The sequence below is a fragment of the Cannabis sativa genome, chromosome X (assembly GCF_029168945.1).
Source record: "Cannabis sativa cultivar Pink pepper isolate KNU-18-1 chromosome X, ASM2916894v1, whole genome shotgun sequence".
Classification (NCBI taxonomy): Eukaryota; Viridiplantae; Streptophyta; class Magnoliopsida; order Rosales; family Cannabaceae; genus Cannabis; species Cannabis sativa.
Genome location: NC_083610.1, coordinates 68,263,094 through 68,279,942, shown reverse-complemented (window position 1 = coordinate 68,279,942; position 16,849 = coordinate 68,263,094). Strand labels below are relative to the sequence as shown.

The following is a 16,849-nucleotide window of genomic DNA, read 5'->3' as shown; positions in this document are numbered from 1 at the left end:
CCTCCTCACAGACCTCCATTTACATCAACCAACACCAACGTTCATATACTGTGAAAATCAATTTGCCATCCACATTTCCAATAACCCCACATTTCATGAATGCACTAAACACATCAAACTTGTCTGTCATTTAATTTGTGACAAAATCAACAGCTCCACCATTAGACTTATACCTATCTCCAGCAACCTACACTTTGATGATGCCTTTACCAAACCATTTCCTTCCACAATACTCTCTTTCCATGTGGCCAAAATATCCGCATACGATTTATGCAGTCCACTTTGAAAGGGGGTAACAAGAATTGCATCTGTTATTTTTGTTGTCAGTTGCTTTGTACAACCTAATCAACTGTCACATGTTAGTTACAGTTATGGTTAAGATTTGTCTAGTCTCATTTTTATCTTTGTAATTAACTAATTAGTTGATAATTAGTTATGGTCAAGTCAGTTTAGTTAATTTGAGTCATTGTTTATAGATATGGTTGGTTTTATTTTGTAATTTATTCATTCAATTAATATTCAATAAAATTCTTTTCTTGCTTTTTTTCTAATCCGCAATAATATGTTTGATCCTTATTTTCGCAAAGTTACAGTTTCCTTATTGGGCTTCTGTACCTCATCAATTATTATGTCCGTGTAGATAAACCTCGAAATTGAGTCATGGTGCCAAGAACTGAGGAGATTTTTGTTCAAAGTATGCATATTATGGTTACTGACCTGTTGGTAATTGGATAGGGTTCCATCCTCTGTGTAACGTGTGTGCCAAGATTGCACGTTACAAGCTAAGTGATGCCCACAAGTTGCCCAAGTGGTGGTCAAGTGGTGGCGCATGTTGTGGTGCATGCTGGTGGCATGCTAATGCTTAGTTTGTATGCAGTGGCATTTTTGTAAATATCTTCAATATTGTCTGGAATGGGACGGGACTTGGTATTCGCCATTTATTTGGGTTTACAAATAGAATGGTGCAATCGGTTTAGCGAAACTAGGTGATTTGGTATATGGTTCTTCACATATGTCTACAGAGCAAAAATCATCTATGTTCCTGGTAGAAGGCTAAAAGATCAGAATGCTCTTTAAGGGGTACCTTGGTGTTAGCTCTCCACCACCCCTTGCACCTTGGTGCTAACTGAGCTACTACTAGTCAGTGGGGCTAGTAGGGCAGGCATATGAGGACCACGAGGGGACTCATATGTCTCCATGCGTTGGAGTATTCATGGACATTATTGGGCCGACCCGGTAGTGTGTCGAAGAATGTCGCCAGAGGTTCACTGGTACGTTTCTCTTGGCTTGGCAGTATTCCGCTTGCACGGGACGTGGCCTAGATCCTTCAAGAGACGTTGTGGTGCCACTACAAGAAAACCATCTTTTGCCGGCGCATTTTTGCGCCGGCAAAAGTACACTAACTGCGCCGGCAAAGCTTATCTGGGAAGCTTGGTCAGTAAAAGACTTTTTATCGGCGCGTAGAGTACATGCGCCGGTAAAACTTCTTTTTACCGTCGAGAAATCACGCCGGTGAAAAAGAAGCGCCGGTGTTAAAAAATGCCCTTATCCGCTATGAACTTGCTTTGATAAGCTTTTACCGGCGACATAGTGCGCCGGCAAAACTATTGGCGCCAATCTGACGGTTGGCGCCAATAGTTTTGGCTACTTTTTACCGGCGCAGGAATGCGCCGGCAAAAGTATTTATTTTTTTTAAAAAAAATTAATTAATTATATTTAATTAATTATAATATTAATTAATTAAATATAATTAATTATTTTTTTTTTAAATAATTATAATATTATATTAACAAAAAAAACCAACATAATTTACATTAAAAGATAAACCCACATTAATTATATTATGTTCTACTAAAATCAGTATATAAACAAAATGTTAAATGTTCGAATCGGATAATAAAAAAAGTAAAGTTCTATAGGCGGGTAATGTCGTCATCGTTGTTTCGTCTCGGGAGGCTGCGATGACGATTCAGCACCAGAAGCAGCCGACGATCCAGCACCAGGAGTGGGCAATGGTGGAAGATCCATGGGAGGCAAGTTGAAACCCGGCACAGCTCGAGAAAGATACTCAAACTGATCTTAGAATCGTCTGAGGTAGAGTTGTTGTGTCTCATACTGCTGCCTCGTATGTTGAGTTGTCTGCTCCGCTTCCTACACTTTTTTCTGTAAAGTCTCGTACTGTTCCATTGTAATAGTCGGTGGGGCTGAAGGATGCGTGGCAGGTGCTCTTTTGGCCCCAACTCCCTTCAGTTTGGGGAGATGGCCAAAGCCTCTAAGATGTCGAGATCGTTCCCCGAGTACTTGCGTCATAACAGGTAAGTCTCGGGGAAACTGTGTAGGATCGACAGCAGGCTCATCGGGCTCATCTTCAGTGGGCGCTGGTTGAGTTGCCGCTATTTCAACCATTTGCTCCTAAAACAAACAAATAAGTTAAATGGTTAATTTTAATACAAAATAAATTGAAAGAAATAAATAAAAATTAAATTAAAATGTAAACTTACGTAAGCTTGTTGCGCGAACTCGTTGTGCCAATTGTTGCCTTTATGGTGAAACTTTTGAAAAGTTTCCACCGCAGTTGGCAGTTCTCCTGTGTCGGGGTTAGCCTATTTTCAAGAGAAAATATATTAGTATTGTTATTTTACTAGAAAAAATTAAATGAATGATAGTTAAATATAAACTTACCCCCTCGACAACATGTGAAACAATAGGCTTGGAGCCCCAGCCTCCTAGAAGTTTCATCTTACCCCGACTTTCTTTATTTTTCGCTGCTCTTGCCTGAAATTAAAAATTTTTCTAACAATTAATTATTTATTATTGACTATATAAATTAAGCATTACTAAATTAGAAATTTTAAAAAAATGTACCTTTTGTTTGTCTGTGTTCCAATAAGCGATGCAGTCACTCCACACCTCTTGAGTTACTCCCTCAGGAGGTGACATGTCGGCCATCTCTTGTCCAAGCTCCTCAATATTTTGTATCCACTTTTTCTTGCAGTCTGCCCTCCAGTCACGTAAACCCTTTGACATCTCGTACTCACCGTAGTCTACGAATGTAGGGTTATCTCGTGGGAGGACAAACTTGGTCTGCAAAAAGTTATACATTAATACATTAATTACAATTTAATAAGAGTATAGTAATTTAGAAATTAAAAAAATTATTAAGACATACCTCAAGTCTATCCCAGAGTGCATTGATGTCAGCTCTACTGACATCTTCCCATTTGAATTTATTAATGGGGATAGACATCCGAGTCATCCATTTAGCCATATTGTTGAATTTTTTTCCGTTTTTGCCGACGGGGGTGCCAGTCTCTGCGTGCAACTCAATCTGTAACTTGGAAGATTGTGTTTTGGAGAGCTCCTCCTCAACATTCTTGCATTTGTATTTATCTCTGACCCCTTTCTTTTTCGAACTGCTGCCACCTGGTGTAGACATACTACATATACAACACATATTGTTTATTTAAAATAAACTAACATATTGAAAACATATTAAAGAAGAAGGGTTGTAATTTTTATTTTATTTAAAACACTATTTCAATTACAATTCATCATCCTCATCATCAGTTACATATACAGCATTATAATCACTGTCACTCTCTAATTCTAAGGAGTTGTCTTCTTCGGTATTTAGACCCTCGTTGTCATCATCGACAATGAAATCATCTAATTGTTGAGGCTGTGAATTCACGCGATGGATGTTTGCAACTTCAGTTGGGTCGACATCATGGCGAACATAGTCAACATCATCCAACTGTGGAAGTTGAACAACGAACTCGGTTTCAGCTGAATTGTTTTCCTGTACAAAGGGTGTCTCCCCATCAGTGTCCGGGAAGTCCCAAACATTTCGCGGTATGTACTCATTTACAATCAGCCAGTCTTTACCGTTCTTCAAATCAGGAATGTAATAGATCAATTTTGCTTGAGATGCAAGTATGAGCGGTTCATTTTGGTACCACTGTCGGTTGACGCAAATGCTAGTAATAACACCGTCACTATTCATTCTACTCCCATTAGTGTCAAACCACTTACACAAAAATAAGAGAACACTGCAGTCTTTTAAATAAGTGAACTCCATAATTTTTTCAAGTGTGCTGTAAAAATTTTGACCATCTTCACGGGGACCATAACACCGTTATTTTGTGTTTTGCGGTTATCATCCCTTTCCTTGACCAAAAATTTAATACCGTTCACTATGCACCCTGGATAAAAATAAATTGCTGCATTCGCTGGGTTAGCTATAGCATACAACTCATCTGACACTGCACCCTGGTTGCTCAACCGTAGTTCATTAATCTACATATCAAGAAAAATATTAAATTAAGAAAAGTTGAACAGTTATTTAGAACAAGATTAAGAGTATTGAGAGGCAACAAGGCTTACTCGAGTTTTGAACCATTCAAGGAACTCAGTCTCTTGCACTTTTTCAATATTGCCTACACCCCTTGCTTGAAGTAACTCCTTGCGCTCACTATATAATCAGGGTCGGCCCTGACTTTTAGTGGGCCATAGAATAAAAAATTATTTTGGGCCCTTATTTAGAAAAAAATATGGTATTTTTCAAAATTAGTAAAAAAAAATGGTATAATTTGAAAAGGTAAATATTTTTTTTTGGCCCCTGGGATAGGTGGGCCCTAGGCACAGGCCTAGCCCGCCTCTGCCCAGGGCCGGGCCTGTATATAATATAATGCACTTAGTAAGTTAAGAATTTTTTAGATGAAGTCGACAATTGTGTGTTTGTGTTTATGGAATTTATACTTACTTGATATACGACTCAACCTCTGTGCAATTGCTCAAAATGTACCACTCCGCCTTACGCTTGCTTTGCATGGGTAAGGTGTCGACTGTCCTCATACCGAGGGGTCGGCCAACATGCTTGAATATAGAAAATTGTCGAGTTTGCATGTTTTGGACAATGTCATTGTTCCGGTCAGGACGGTTGAATCGAGTTTCCACTTCTCGAAAGTACATTGAGCAAAAGGTTAATGCCTCATTAACCACAAAAGATTCAGCAATAGAGCCTTCCGGACGGGCACGATTCTTGACATATTGCTTGTACACAGACATTGACCGCTCAATGGGATACATCCACCTCTATTGCACTGGTCCACCTAGTATAGCTTCTTTAGGGAGATGCATAACTACGTGAACCATTATGTCGAAGAAAGCCGGTGGAAAAATTGTTTCTAACCTGCACAAAATAGTTAGAATATTTGTTTGCATTTTTTCTAAATCCGAAACATTAAGTGTTCTTGAGCATAATTGTTTGAAATACACACACAACTCAATGATTGTGTCCCGGATTTCTTTTTTCAAGAACTTACGGATACCTGTCGGTAGTAAACGTTGTAACAACACATGACAATCATGTGATTTGAGCCCGGAAATCTTGCCCTTATCCAAATTTACATTTTTGTCTAAGTTTGCTGCAAAACCGTCCGGAAATCGTACAGACTTTATGAAGTCTGCAAATTCAATCCGTTCTTGAACACTAAGTGTGTAACTAGCTGGAGGCTTTTTCCACTTCCAATTTCGGTCATTATACAACCACAACTCACGTCGTATTTGCAAGTCTTGCAAATCCATTCTCGCCTTGTCGGTATCCTTTGACTTCCCGTCGATAGTTAGAAGAGTACCTACTAAGCTGTCACACACATTTTTCTCAATGTGCATTACATCAAGATTATGTCGTAAGGACTTTGACTTCCAGTACCCGAGCTCAAAAAAAATACTTTTTTTAGACCAATTTAGCTCTTCACTAGAACGCTTCCGTTTCACACTCCCGAACTGTTTGTGTTTTCCAGGAAAACTCAATGGAATTCGGTCTAATTGAGATAAAATATCATCCCCCGTAAATACAGGAGGTGGTGCTCTCTTCTCAGGCTTACCATTGTACTTTTTACTTCTCCTTCTCGGATCACTCATTTCGAGAAAATGTTTGTGGCCAACATATCCAATCTTACTATTTAGGCCAATGGAAGGAGTATGTTCATTGCAAGTGGGACACGCCATATACCCTTTTGTGCTCCAACCAGACATTAGAGCATAAGCAGGAAAATCATTTATTGTCCACAACACTGTCGCACGCATTGAAAACACAGTTCCGTTGTAGGCATCTCAAGTTTCAACACCCGTCTCCCACAACTATTTCAGTTCATCAATTAACGGTCTCATTAATACATCTATGTCTTTCCCAGGAGATGATGGACCTGGAATTAATAAGGCCAACAACAACGATTCAGAACTCATACACTTCCACGGTGGCAAATTATATGGGACATAAATAACTGGCCACAGGCTGTAAGAGTTGCTCATGTTGCCAAATGAATTAAAACCGTCATTCGCCAATCCCAGTCTGACATTTCTAGGTTCAACACCAAAAGACGGATGAAGGCGGTCAAACTGCTTCCATTCTTCAGCATCCGCAGGATGCCTAAGCACACCGTCTTCTTTTGGTCTCTGCGAGTAATGCCACCGCATATCCTCCGCAGCGTGTCTTGAGCAATATAATCGTTTTAGTCTCGGTGTGAGTGGGAAGTAACGCATAACTTTGTGAGAAACTTTTTTCCCCTTACCCTTTCTTTTCACCCATCGTGATTCGCCACATATAGGGCAAAACTCCTTCTTCTCATTCTCCTTCCAGAAAATAGCACAATTATACTTGCACACATCTATAGAGTTGTAACCCAAACCTAGATTGCGCAATCCCATCTTCGACTCATAATGCGACTTCGGTAATTTTGTCCCCTCTGGAAATAGATCAATCAAGATGGACAGCAACATATCGAAAGAGTGGTTACTCCACCTATTCGAAACCTTGCAGTGCATAAGCTTTACCAGTGCATTGAGGGCTGATTTTTTGCAACCTGGATATAACTCAGCCTCCATCTCCTTAAACAAGTCATCAAACTTGTTGTTGTCATTGATAGGGGTTCATTGAAAGAATCAGTAGTGTTAGCAGATTCGTCAAACCCAGGGTCCCCTCTTAACATATCCGCCAACACATCTGCCATTTCCTCTTCGTCATTTTCCGAAAGTTCAACTGTGGGCTGAGAAAAAGTCTCCCCGTGGAAATACCAGGGATTGTACGAAGGTTGGATCCCGCTGAGAAATAAATGAACCCTTATAGATGCAGGTGTGTGGAAATTCACATTCAAACACCGCATGCATGGGCATCGAGCTAATCCGTCAGAATTCACTTGGTTCGTTGCGCCACTTCGAAACTCTGCAGAGCGCCGGTGCGCCTTTATCCAACTTCGGTTGGTAGGCATCTTCCACTATGAAGTAATTAACAAAAAAAAATTAAAACACAAACAAGAAAATGTGCAAGTGTCCTAATCCACCTTCTCACTCCATTACTAAAAGAGTAAAGAACCTATCCCATTCTGGTTTGAAATATACATATAGTACAATCTACGCTCTTAAGATTATTTTATTTTTGTAAAAATTTCGGCAGCACCTCCCCACAGTTCTTATAAGTTAGCAAACTTGTGGTAATTAAGTTTGCTGACTTACAAGAACGTGTAAGAAGACGTTGTACCAAAATATCTACTAATGAAATAATCAAATAAGCAATAGATCATACTATAAGTATAAAACAAGCCCAAACTATCCATGCGGACAAATAGTCCTGGATAATTTGGAGAAGCGTAGTTAAGAGTCCTTACTGACTCAGCCTCTCCAAACGGGTCTAAGGTATTTCGTGCATGTGTAAAATTAAAAAAAAAAAAAATATCACTATGTGATAATACAAATACAAATACAATTGTTCTATCCTATCTTTGGTGTATAACCAAAGAGATCAAGAAAAGATAATAAAAATTTAATTTTATGCTATTTTAATATCTTATGCTCATTTGTACTTTCTTTAGAATTACACTTACTTTATGATAATTAGATTAAATTCTTACAATTACAAATTACAAACTTTTTGATCTTCAAAATATCATTTGCTTACATTTTCAATTTTGTAATAAATATTCATTTATAATTTTCTATTTTATTTATTTAACTTAAAAATTACAACCTTTTTAAAGTTGATAATATCACTTACTTACTTTTTAAAATTAAACAATAAATAGTAATTTATAATTTTCACATTCATTCAATTAAATTAAAGATTACAAATTTTTTTTTAAAAAAAAAAAATTGATTACCTATTATATTTTATAATATATACTAATTTTTAATTTTTAATTTTATTTATTTAAATTAAAGATTACAAATTTTTTAAAATAAAAAAAATATTTTGATTACCTATTATATTTTATAATATATACTAATTTATAATTTTCAATTTTATTTATTTAAATTAAAGATTACTAAAACAAATATTTTGATTACTTATTATATTTTTTTTAATCTATACTAATTTATATTTTTTTATTTTATTTATTTAAATTAAATATTATAAAGTTTATAAATTTAAATATTTTTTTTCATACTTTTGACATTTTATAATATATATTATTTAACAAATTTTTATTTAATTTATTTAAATTAAAAATTACATTATTTAACTATCTACCAAAATTTGGGCAGCATAACGGCTTAAAAAGCGTAAACCCAAAATTTTCAAAACCTATGAATATAGCACAAACAAACTTTCCATAAAAACATATGAAAAACAATAAATCAAACCACCGATCAGACTGCAGTATTTTATCACAGAGCCTACTTCACTAACATGTATAGGCATACTAACTTATAACAAAACTATTAAATTTACAATACTAATATAAAGAAGAAAAAAAACAAACCTGAAGCTGTCCAAAAGTGACAACAACAAGCAGGAAGCAATGAACTTGATGAAAATTATGTTGCTGAAGAAGTAGATGATTTACTAGTTGAACATGTGGAGGATGAAAATGAAAACTTGGTGAATGATGGAAATGATAGTGATTCGTCAGTGTAACTTTTATTTTGTAAATGTTTGTTACTAAAACTTTTTACAATTAAATGACTTTTTAATTTCTTTCGCATTAATATTTGTGTCAACTTTCAATTATGTGTTTCACATTTTGTGAATTTTTACATTTTTTTTGTCTTCAAAGTAAAGTACAATGTCAGCTACGTTAGCGACATACCACGGTGGGGATGGTGATGGCAGGGATCCCCCTGATCCTTCTAGGGGTACCCTCGTCCTGCGAATCAGGTTTTCATATTTTTTCAGATCTAACATTGTTCTGAATATAAATGGTGAATGTATGATTTACTAATAAAATTATTTTTCTCTCGAATAAATATAGTTCCACCTCCGGTCAGAAAGGGTCGTGGGGTTGCAGCCAACACTAACCTTGAAAAAAAAAAGGAGAGAAGTTGGTAAGCTCTTAGCGGTGGAGGTAGATCTTGAAACTGGTAAAGTTGTTGGCACTGAAGCAAGCAATTATGTTCGATTTATTGGCCAACAAGTAAGCATGTTGTGCCCGGGTGGTCATCTAAATTTTTCTGATGTACCCCAACAATATAAGGATCAAGTGCTCAATCGAATAAGAGTGAGTGATTTTTAATTATTAATGGTTGTAATAATTTTATGTCCTCATTTGTAAATTAATATAATTTTAAATTATTTTATTACACAGTACTATTTTGATATCGATGGGAATCCCCACCGAGACCTACTTATGGGGACTTTATATTCAGTGATGGCGGAGCGGTATAGTGAACGAAAGACACTCAGACACAAGCATTTTAAACAACATTACAAAAAACCAGAAGATTAGGAGACAGTTCTCAAATTCCCCCCTGACTACTTGAATACCGAGACTTGGAAACCGGTTTGCGAATTGTTCATTAGTGAGGCTTTTTTGAATCGTTCAACTAAAAATAAATCGAATCGACAACTAATGAAATATCCAACAACGCAAGGCACAAAATCGTTGGCTTCCATACGCTACGGAATGGTATGTATTAATTCTTTAATTGTTAATAATGTTTTTCCCTTCTAATAATCTAACGTAATTGTTTATGTTCGTATAGGGGGGTCCTCCTGGAGAGCATGTAGTTGAAGCATGAAAGGAGATTCATGTGAAAAAGCCGTCTGGCACTTTCGTTAATGAATTAGCTGCAAAAGATTATGTAAGTGAATAAAATGATTTATTATTAAAATTTATATTTTATATTAATTAATATTCTAATAATTTTTATTTAAATAGGAGGAACTGATCAATGAGCTTGATAGGAAAAGACTTGAACGGCAATCCCAGAGCGATACGTCTGGTACTGAATCTGATACTGGTTATCAGTTTGACGTTTTGGAAACAGTTCTAGGCCAAAGATCTGACTATTAAAGAGGCGTGGGTAAAAGGCTCAAGGGCAAAGGAAAGAAATCAATTCCTCAAACTCAATCGACGGTGCCTCCCCCACCAACTACTGAAATAATGAGCACTGTGGCAGAAATATTCTCAGCTATGCGTGCCACTTGGGGGGGGGGTAATTTGACGCCTGAACAACGTGCTCATATATTTAACCCATGATTTGAGAACTTTATTCAAACGTATAGTCAGTCGCAGTCGTCTGGTGGTTCGTCTTCTCAGAGTTATGCTGCTCCTCCGAAACAGCAACAACAACCGCCTCAACCACAACAGCCGTCTTCGCAACAACAATTCCAAAGTTTGTCACAGCAGCAATTTGAAAATTTTTTGCAGCAGCAACCCCAATCTTTTCCTCAGCAGCAACAACAGTCTGGTCCTCCATTGGGAAATCAGTTCTTATACCGAACACCATCAGAGTCTCCTCTGCTCGGCTCAAACTTTGCTGATTTTGGATTATTTGGGAGTTCATCGCAGGAGAACCAATTTTATTCAACTCCCATTTTCAACCAAGCTGAGCTCGGTAATTTAACGCTGGGTTTATCATCAGACCAAGCATATGTGCCTTCTCCTTCATGGGCTTCGGGGACTCGTAACGAAAATAATCCGGATCAAGACTTTATAATTAGAGACCTTAATGAAGATGTTAATGACTAATTTATTTATGTTTTTTAATAATTTAGTTTAATTTTGAAACAATATTGTATTAGGATTAATATGTTAAAGTTAATTACCTTGGAGACATTTTTAAATTATAAATAAATTTTATTAAATTGTTATAATTATATTAATTGGATTTTATTTATTAAATATTTATATAAATAATTATTTATTTATATATAGGATTAATATATAAATAATTATTTATAAATATTTATTATTTTTTTTATTCTGATGGGTATTAGCGGTGGGACCCCGCCGCTAATGCTCTTTGTCAGTCTCGAAACACGAAACTGACAAAGGGCATTAGCGGCGGGGTCCCGCCGCTAATGCTCCACCGCTATTAATAGTATTAGCGGGGGACCCCCTTTTTTGGCCGCTAATACTATTAATAGCGGCCAAGCATTAGCGGCGGACCAATAGCGGCCGAAGTCCGCCGCTAATGCCCTTTAACGGCCAGAAAGGACACCATTAGCGGCGGAGGGGTCCGCCGCTAATGGTGTTGAATGTTGTAGTGGGACCGGTAAACGGGACCTAATTTCATAAAAATAAAACCCAATTAAAATATCAACATACATATACACACATAAATATATATACATACACTTACACTTACACTTAAACTTACATATATACACATACACATACATACACACACATAAACACATACACATACATACACACACACATAAACACATACGTATATACACATATTTATATATACTCTCACATACACATATATACACATATACATATATACACATACACATACACATATACATATATATACATACACCCACATACACATATACATATACATATATACATACACCAACATACACAAACAAATACATACATACATATATACATACACCCACATCCACATACACACACATACATACACATATATACATAATCCCACATATATACACATACATACACATACATACATATATTTATACACATATATACATTTATACCCACATTAACATACATACACATACATATACACTAATAAACACATATACATACACATTATTACACTAATCCATACCTATATATAAACATTTCAAAAAAAAATTAAAATTAAAAAATTAAAAAATACCTTTCACAAATAAGAGGAGGTGGGGCTTCGGGTGGTGTACGGTGGTGGCTGCTGGCGGACGGTGGTGGTGGTCGACGGACGGTGGTGGTGTGGCTAACGGTGGTGATTTTTTTTCAAAAAAAAAATCAAAAATTTTGAGAGTAATGAGAGGGATTAAGAGAGTTTGAGTGAGATTGATAGAGATTGAGTGAGAATGAGTGAGATTGAAAGAGAGGGATGAAGGAGGAATTGAGAGAAAAAAAAATCTGAACAAAAAAAAAGAGAAATGGGGTCTGCTCGTCGAAGGGGCATATATGAACACTTTTACCGGCGCATTGAATTGCGCCGGTAAAAGTGGTCATATAACCCTAAACCCAAACGCACCGTTTCGTTAATGCGCCGGTAAAAGTAATCCCACCTACCACCACTTTCCACGCGGGATTTTTTTCCTCCAAAATTTCACGTGGGCAGTCAAGATTCCCACCAAAATTTGCTAACTTTTACCGGCGCAATTTTGCGCCGGCAAAAGCCTTACAGAAGTGGACATGTGTTCGCGTCATTTGGCGTTTCATTGCTGATCTTTTTCCGGCGCATGTCATTTGCGCCGGTAAAAGTTATTGCTGATCCAATATGAAGTTCAGCATTTCATTTATGCTGATAACTTTTGCCGGCGCAATTGACCAATTGCGCCGGTTTAACTAGGCTTTCTTGTAGTGTGCGCCTTGGCCATGAGTCTCAACACGAGATGACACGGGTAGTCATTCGTGGGCTAGTTTGCATACGCGCATGGGACGGATGCACCATGCTAGAAAGGGACAGAGGTCTAATGTATGCAACTAGCTTGGTGGCTTGTCTTAAGGGCCTGCCAACATGCGTGGAGGCATGGCGCCTTGAGGATTGGTCCATGGACGTATGGGAGTCCTTGGGCAATGAGGGAAACTGTTCGGACAGTATCGAATGGTGCATTAAAAATTGGACCACGATCCTTAAAAAAAGTTATAAATTATAATTAGGTTTTTTTTGTCTTACTTTGACATGTACATGGTGTTTTAACTTTTCAGGCTATTATCGCGTCAAAAAAAAAAACAAAAACTTTTCAGGCCATTATAAATTTTCCTTAAAATATAGAGATTTTATCTAATTTTACAGACGAAGAATCTAACGTGAATAAAAATTTAAAAGAAATATTAAAGTTCTAGAAATAGTATATATAAACAATCGCCACATTAATAAACACTACAACAAATAACTCTATTACCGGCGGTTTTATTGTCGGCGGAACTCACCCGCCGGTATTAATGGGGGTATTACCGGCGGAAATAGCCATCCGCCGGTAATAACTATATAATAAATATTATATTAAATAAATAAAAAAAATTATTTTAAATTTATTATTACCGGCGGGTTTGGATTAATACCGGCGGAATCCCGCCTCGAAAAAAGTGGGCGGGATTTTTACCGCCCAACCTTTTGAATTTAGTATTACCGGCAGATTAATACCGGTGGGACCCGCCGGTATTAATCTGGGATTCTGACCGTTTTTATTTTAAAATTGAATAGAATTAGACAATTTATTAAATCTAACAATTTTAATTCAAGAAAAAATTTTAACGGCTTAAAAAATCCATAAAATATGACTTAGTACATACGAAAAAGGATAAAAGTTATAATTAGCCTAAAATAATTTTGCAAAATCATAAAAAACATAGTCTAAATTTACAAAACATGACCTAAATTATTATTTAACAAACGAAATACAAAAACTAAAATTATATTTATTTTATATTACAATGCGGATGTTTCCTACATATAATACCTATAATATATTTTATATATTTCACTCTTTTTTTTATAATTTTTTACATTATTTATTTTACATAAAAAAAACTTAAAGACATAATTTCCACAAAAAAAAAAAAAGAAAGACAACGATGGTAGCTAGGTAAAGGAAAAAGGGCAGGAAGTAGTCCGGCGCAAAAAGTGATATCACATGTGAGCAGTACTCTTTTTCTCGTTGATGGCGGCAGCTGCCTTCACAGCCGCCGCTACTCCGCCGGGCTCTATCATCATATTCGGATCATTTCTCATCTCCGCATTTGCTATCGCTTCAGCGTCCTCCCGTGTCGCCACCTTATCGGCCACCATATTCCCAATAGCGCCCTACGTACATATTATTAATTTATATTATATATATAAGAATGTATATAAAGTATAAATTTTAGTTAGTTATTAGTTACAAACTAACCTATATTTATAATGGCATTTTTAATTTTTGGATTTGAATTCTTATCGATAAAACTTGTTTTTAGTTCCTTATTATTTCATTTGGACTTAAAATTTAAATTTTAGAGGTAATTAAATCTTTTATAGCATTAAACTGTTAATAAATTTAAAATATCTTCTATTTTTGAAGATTAACTATTAACCTAAACTGTTTATATGTATACGCATGTTGCATGTTTATATTAATATATTAATATTATTATTTAAATTTTATTTTAAAATATTATGTGTACTGATATAAATATATTAATATATTAAAAAAAATATAAACATATACTATAGTTTAGAAGATTTTATAGCTAAAATTTAAGCTGAGTAAAAGAGTTTAGCAGCCAAAACTCGCCCCCTTCGACTAATTAAAATTGTGAGTACGCCACTGCTGTTAATGTATGTATACATAAAATATATATAATGAAGGATACGTACAGTGAGAACATCTCTGAGCTTATACTTGTATTTGTCGTCCACATCAAGACCACTACTGAAATTCTCCATTGATTTGGCCATCTCAGCGAGGCCACCTGGTTTAATGGTATCAGTACTACACTACTACTGCCCGTAGCTCTAGCCTCCGCAGCTTGAATCGCCGCCGCGTCGCTCTTTCTCAGCGTCTTGAGCCCAATAACCTTCGCCGTTGTTTCTAGAGCTTCTCCTATCGTTATTGCAGACTGATCACTCAGTTGATCATCATCTGAGGTTGTGATCGTTGAGTGACCAAACATACAAACATAGTGATTAGTTTTCTTTTGGGCCGTCGAGGCTTCACCGTTCTTCTGGGCCAGGCCCAATACGGTCGACTCAGGTGAAGCCTCCTGAGAAGTAATAGGTTTCTCTCCCACTTGATTTTCTTTGATGGGTTCTTGGTCGATTTGCATTTCCTCACTCATTTTAGTTATTCTTCTTTAAGGATTGATTTTGGTTTTGTATTTTCAATTCTGAACTAAGATTGTATATATAGTTGATTCAGGTTTTGACACTTGTCATGAGTGAATACGTGGCAAATGAAGAAGGAGAACAAGTTTGGTTACAAAGTACAAAGTCCTGAGTTAAGGTTGTGTTTATTCATACGATAAGATAAGATTAAGGACATTTGTAATTACAGATGTCGTCAAATTATGGAACAACAAAAATATAGTCCAGGTACGTTTGTATATATGAATGTACATTCAAAATGAATGTTGTGACATCACTTATAAAGCCGTTTTTAAAAGATTATTTAATTTGTTAAAATATACTTGAAAATTTAGATTATTCTTTTAATATACCACCTTTAAATAAATACACTAAAATATTTTGAAACATCTCTAAACGTCTCCAATTCACAATAATATTTGTTTTTAAAAATTTTTTTTTTCTAATTTTTGACGATGTCGCGAAACATCACAAAATCATGAAAACATCTTTAAATGTCTCCAATTCACAACATTGCGAAACACATCGCAAAACATCGCTAAACATCGCTAAATATCGCTAATCATTACTAAACTCCATCCATGGCCCCAGATTTGTTATATCATTGCAAATACATCGTTAAATATCGCAAAAAACTGGTAAACTAGAAGAAAAAAACGCAAAAAACGAGAGAAGTTTTTTTGAAATATAAGGTGGTCAAACAACACTAGCTCCGGTGATGGGTCGTCCGACTGGTAGAGTGTGTGCGTGTGTGTGGTGTAAGTATCCTAGAGAGAGAGATGGATGTTTGGTTTTTATTTGTTTAGGGGTAAAATTGAATGAGAAAAATGGTGTAAGTATATTTTGCATGATGCAAAATATGCTAGCATATTTTTAGTGGATAAATTAATTTTAAGCCTATAATATCAAATTTTCCTTTTATTTTAATTTTTTTTGGTCAAACAATCTAAAAATTAGACGATTGATTATTTATTTCGATTTTTTATTTCTAATTAAAGTTGTATATCTAATTAGAAGATGTTCCCATTGAATTACAAATTTAATTGATACATAGTTATAGCAAAATACGTTAAAAAATATAATATAAAAAAATTCATCCATTTGAACTACGAATAGACTAAGAGTGCTTAAAAAATTGAAAAACAAACTAATAATATAATTATTAATTATTTACTAAAATTTTTAGAAACTAATAAAATATAATAAAACTTAAAAGAAAAAAAATTATAAACAAAGAATGAAACTAATTTTTTTAAGTAGTTAGGGCGTTAACAAGTCTTAATCCACGAATTAATATTATTACGATATGACTGGAAAAACTTTATGATTTACACAACCCTAGAATTTATCTGAGCACTCAAAGATTGAGCTTCTAACTATTTGCATGAATGTGTTTTCCTACATTTATAGTGCTAGAATTCTTGTCCCTAATGGGGTAAATATAAATATTATAATGACATTTGGGCCGATTTGGCGAGGCCCAACCCGTGAGGCTTTAATGCTTGGTCGTCCATCATTATTTTTTCATATTGGGAAGATATGATCCTCGAACGAGATCATGCGAATTAAGTTATAATATCGCGAGATGGGGTGATTAATG

The 16,849-nt window shown here is 35.5% G+C and overlaps 1 pseudogene; it reads right to left on the bottom strand.

Moving 5' to 3' along the window:
- Nucleotides 1-13,864: 13,864 nt before the first annotated feature.
- LOC115702552 (late embryogenesis abundant protein D-34-like) lies at nucleotides 13,865-15,271 on the bottom strand (annotated as a pseudogene).
- Nucleotides 15,272-16,849: the final 1,578 nt, after the last annotated feature.